This window comes from Palaemon carinicauda, chromosome 12 (assembly GCF_036898095.1).
Source record: "Palaemon carinicauda isolate YSFRI2023 chromosome 12, ASM3689809v2, whole genome shotgun sequence".
Taxonomy (NCBI): Eukaryota; Metazoa; Arthropoda; class Malacostraca; order Decapoda; family Palaemonidae; genus Palaemon; species Palaemon carinicauda.
Genome location: NC_090736.1, coordinates 158,159,229 through 158,165,033, shown reverse-complemented (window position 1 = coordinate 158,165,033; position 5,805 = coordinate 158,159,229).

Sequence of the window (5,805 nt, the reverse complement as noted above, 5' to 3'; positions counted from 1 at the left end):
ACTCTTGATTATGAACAAGCAGCAATAAAAAGTTTAAAGAAATGTTTTCCAAATACTTTAATCAATGGCTGTGTTTTTCATTTCAGTCAATGTCTTTGGCGCAATATACAAAATCTTGGTCTCCAGTGCTGGTACACGATATATATATATATATATATATATATATATATATATATATATATATATATATATATATATAATATATATATATATATATATATATATATACATATATCCTTTAATCCATCCATATGGACTAAAGGATTTAATTTTCCTTTCCTTTGGAACACTGTAGGAATGTTTGTTATCTTAAGGTTCTCTCAATTAATTTCCATGAATTATTTTTTCTAGTTTCCCGATGTTAGTTAAGTGTGGATAATAATTTTCCCGCATTTATGACGTCAGACCACCAACTAATACTAGCCTTAAATTTGGTCAACTGCCTCCCAACCCCCCCAACCCCACCCCCCAAAAAATAACCAAGTCTAATTGAAAAAATATGCATCAACATTCAAGAATGATGAACAAAGGCAAACATACTGTACATAAACTGTATATTCTATCTAATTTCTCTTCCTATTGTTTTGTTAAAGTTTTTATAGTTTATGTAGGAAATACTCATTTTAATGTTGTTACTGTTTTTAATATATTTCATTTTTTCCTTACTCGGCTATTTTCCCTGTTGGGGTCGTGCTGTTCCCACTGGGCTTGTAGCTTAGCAAGTAATTATGATAATAATAATGATAACAATAATAATAATAATAATAATAATAATAATAATGATAATACATAAAACCTTTAGTTAATTTCCCGGACCAGCTAAGAATGAGGACTAAAGCGGAATAAGTATTATCCACTACAGAAAGTCATAATAAATAAGATATTACAAATGTAATTTCGAACCAAAGATAACAATACCCAACTAAATAGATAAAAAAAGATATCAAAATAAAAATAAAACTATCACGTTTGGTAAGAAAATTTCGAACTGCACACCTTTCGAAAATATTAAGTTCGCTATACAAAAAGAGCTTCATTAATCTTTCTATTGGCTTATAGAAATCAAGTTGACCTCTGTTGACCCATGAAAGGTAACGAAATCCTCAATGGCAGGTCATGATGGAAATACGTTGTGAGGATGAGGTTGTGTCGTTTTGTAAACAAAGTAAAAAATTAATAAATAACTTTCCTATTTATCTGAACATGCAAATATCATAGTAACAGTAATAAACAAGGATTATGAAAACTATTTTAACAACGACATCTCACAGGATATTTTTCGTAGCATTACATTAACAGTCATCGTTCACGAGAGAGAGAGAGAGAGAGAGAGAGAGAGAGAGAGAGAGAGAGAGAGAGAGAGAGAGAGAGAGAGAGAGAGAGAGAGAGAGAGAACCTTTTAGATGTTTCCACATTCAATTTAAAAACAATGCATGTAATTATATATATATATATATATATATATATATATATATATATATATGTATATATATATATATATATATATATATGTATATATATATATATATATATATATATATATATATATATATATGTATATATATGTATATATATATATATATATATATATATATATACATATATATGTATATACACATATATAGAGATATATATATATACACATATATGTATGTATACACACAAGTATATAATGTATGTATGTGTATATGTATATATATATATATATATATATATATATATATATATATATATATGTATATATATATATATATATATATATATATATATATATATGTGTATATATATATATATATATATATATATATATATATATATATATATATATATATTACATTCTACATTTGATGTATTTTACAATAATACAATGTCTTTAGAAGGTTCTATACTATAAGTTCCTCAGGGATTTTCCCTGGCATAAAAACAAAATAAAAAAAACTGTTAATATATTATACAATAAAGCATATCTCTACCAGGCCGCATGGGGAAAAAAATATATATATTTTGGAACAAGAGAAAACTGCAAAGGAAACAAAATAATAACCCAGAAAACTTCTACCAAACATAAAAAAAAAATATAAAAAGAAACCCAGGCTGTTATAAATCCCACGACAAAAAGAAAATGTATAGCCATATTATACGTGTGCTTCGCAGCATACGGAAGAGACTGAAGGAGAGGTCAAGTGTGGAAGGGCAAAGAAAACCCACTTGCTTCCCCCTTTGAGGACCCTCCTGAAGCATCCGAACCATCCCATTCCTCAGCAGGGGAAGGGGAGGGGGGTTTGAAGGGCAAGGGAGGGATGGTCATGGGAGCTTCGGTGGAGGGAGCATTCTATTCCTCCGCAGGGGTGGGATGAAGGGCATGAGGGGGGGGGGGGGGTCCTCGGGATAGAGATCCCGGGGTGGCATTGTATGAGGACTGGAGCCGGAGCCGGAGCCGAGGACCGGAGCCGGTCATGGTCTCCAGGGCATTGTTGATGTGCTTCCAGGCGTGATGGAAAATGTTACGAACGGTTGTGATGGATCTCTCTCTCTCTCTCTCTCTCTCTCTCTCTCTCTCTCTCTCTCCTCTCTCTCTCTCTCTCTCTCTCTCTCTCTTACTGTTTTTGTGACTTGTACCATCACATCTCCATATTCATCCAAAAAGGTCATGTGATGAATGGTAGTCGTTTAAGGTCAATGATACCACCGGGAAATTTCTGAGTAGTTTTGTTGATTTTGATATGAGAGAGAGAGAGAGAGAGAGAGAGAGAGAGAGAGAGAGAGAGAGAGAGAGAGAGAGAGAGAGAGAGAGAGGGGTTGACTGTTCTATAAATCACATTTAATCTTAATAATGCCAATCTCTAACTAATATCTAGATTCTGTTTGAAATTTTCTCACGAAAGCATCTCATCATCCATTGTTGATTCAATATCATCTATTTTTTTATTTCTTTTTTTTATGATGAGATTTATTTCTTTCGTTCTAAATTTATCATCCACTGTGTCTTTCATCTATCTTGCATGATTCTTTCTTTGTTCCTTATTGAATATATATGTATGCATATATATATATATATATATATATATATATTATATATATGCACAAATATACACACAATATATATATATATATATATATATATATATATATATATATATATATATATATATATATATATATATATATATATATGTAGGATACAGCCCTGTATGTATAAATATGCATGATATGTATGTTTATCATTTGCATATACTAACAGTTATACATATAAATGTATATATACACAAACACATACATACTTCAATTAAAAGATAGAAATCAATATCCTCCTCAATTATTCCTCTTCATGTGTCAAAGCAACATAAAATTTCGTCAACGTTAAAACCTCTTCCAAGTCAACAAACTTCCAGTCTCTCCCCCAAAATGAAAATCCTTCTGCCAAAATGAAAGCGGTAAACACGAAGCGATATTTTGTATTAAAATCAAGTAGAAACGTTAGAAACGTCAGAAAACATTTCCACTGAAATAAGATACGTTTGAAATTGAACATTTTGTTCTACGGCTGCAAGCACTTAGCAACCCCCTTCGCTTTCCCTTTGAAAACTCATGACACTGGATTTTCAAAAAAATACCTACATTCCCAAAATGGGAAAAAGAATTCGAAGCGACAGTCACACACATCGGGCGTTTTATCCAATGCATTTCTAGATCAGACTGATGGGTGAAAATCACCCCTGCCCCCCTCTCAAAAAAAAAAAAAGAAAAAAAAAAAAAAAAAAAAAAAAAGGGGGGGGGGGGATTGAAATTACCCACCGGCTAGTGACCTATTGAATGATATTTCGCTCGCAAAAAAAGGCCTCACAGGTTTAAGCGACGAAAAATACCTCCTCAGTTGAAACACATACCTCGAAATATCACGTCTGTCACTAACCTTTGGGGCGAATGTTAAAACACGCTGTTGTGTTCAGTTATTTGAGGCGTGGCGCATCAAAGAGTTATGGGAGATCGGTTAATTTCGTCATAAAAAGGACTTCAGATTTTTAATCAAACTAGCCTGAATTATTGGTAATTTTATAATGAATAGGGTCAGCTTATTATCGAAGGTGAGGCTTTTAATTTCTCGTTGAACATTACCATCGACGGAGAAGCTAAATTCGGAAAGGTAATGTTATTCATTGATATCATTGAACATTTGTTTTGTGGCCAAGTGTAGGTTTGGAGGGATGGCGTTGAGAAACTTTTGTCTCTAGTTCCGTTTAGAGAAATGACTCACTCTGAGAGAGAGAGAGAGAGAGGAGGAGAGAGAGAGAGAGAGAGAGAGAGAGAGAGAGAGAGAGAGAGAGAGTCAACAGGAGCTACAAGGATTTTGGATGTCTCAAAGACTTTTTAGTTCATCCAGGGAGTCTATTCGCTATTGAGAGAGAGAGAGAGAGAGAGAGAGAGAGAGAGAGAGAGAGAGAGAGAGAGAGAGGAGAGAGAGAGAGAGAGGTTGATTGTTCTATAATTCACATTTAATCATAATAATGCCAATCTTTAACTACTATCTAGATTCTGTTTGAAATTTTCTCACGAAAGCAACTTATCATCCTTTGTTTATTCAATATTATCTATTTTTTCTTCTTTTTTTATGATGAGATATTTCCTTCGTTCTAAATTTATCATCCACTTTGTCTTTCATCCATATTGCATGATTCTTTCTTTGTTCCTTCTTGAATATATATGTATATATGCATATATGTATGTATGTATGTATGTATGTATGTATGTATGTATGTATATATATATATATATATATATATATATATATATATAAAAGTATACACAAATACACACACGGTATACATATATATATATATATATATATATATATATATATATATATATATATATATATAGGATACAGTACTGTATATATAGATATGCATGCCATGTATGTTTATCATTTGTATAAACTAACAGTTATACATATAAATGTATATATATGTATATATACACACAAAAACACATACATACTTCAATTAAAAGATAGAAATCCATATCCTCCTCAATTATTCCTCTTCATGTATCAAAGCAACATAAAATTTCGTCAACGTTAAAACCTATTCCAAGTCAACAAACTTCCAGTCTCTCCCCAAAAAGAAAATCCTTCTGCCAAAATGAAAGCGGTAATCCCGAAGCGATATTTTGTGTTAAGTAGAAACGTTAGAAACGATAGAAAACATTTCCACTGAAATAAGATACGTTTTGAAATTGAACATTTTGTTCTACGGCTGCAGCACTTAGCAACCCCCCTTCGCTTTCCCTTTGAAAACTCATGACGCTGGCTTTTCAAAAAAATACCTACATTCCCAAAATGGGAAAAAGAATTCGAAGCGACAGTCACACACAGCGGGCGTTTTATCCAATGCATTTCTAGATCAGACTGATGGATGAAAATCACCCCCCCCCCCCGAGAAAAAAAAAAAAAAAAAAAAAAAAAAAAAAAAAAAAAAAAAAAAAAAAGAGAGAGAGATTGAAAATACCCACCGGCTAGTGACCTATTGAATGATATTTCGCTCGCAAAAAATGCCTCGCAGGTTTAAGCGACGAAAAATACCCCCCCCCCCCCCCAATTGAAACACATACCTCGAAATATCACGTCCGTCAGTAACCTTTGGGCGAATGTTAAAATACGCTGTTGTGATCAGGTATTTGAGGCGTGGCGCATCAAAGAGTTATGGGAGATCGGTTAATTTCGTCATAAAAAGGACTTCAGACTTTTAATTAAACTAACCTGAATTATTGGTAATTTTATAATGGATAGGGTCAGCTTATTATAGAAGG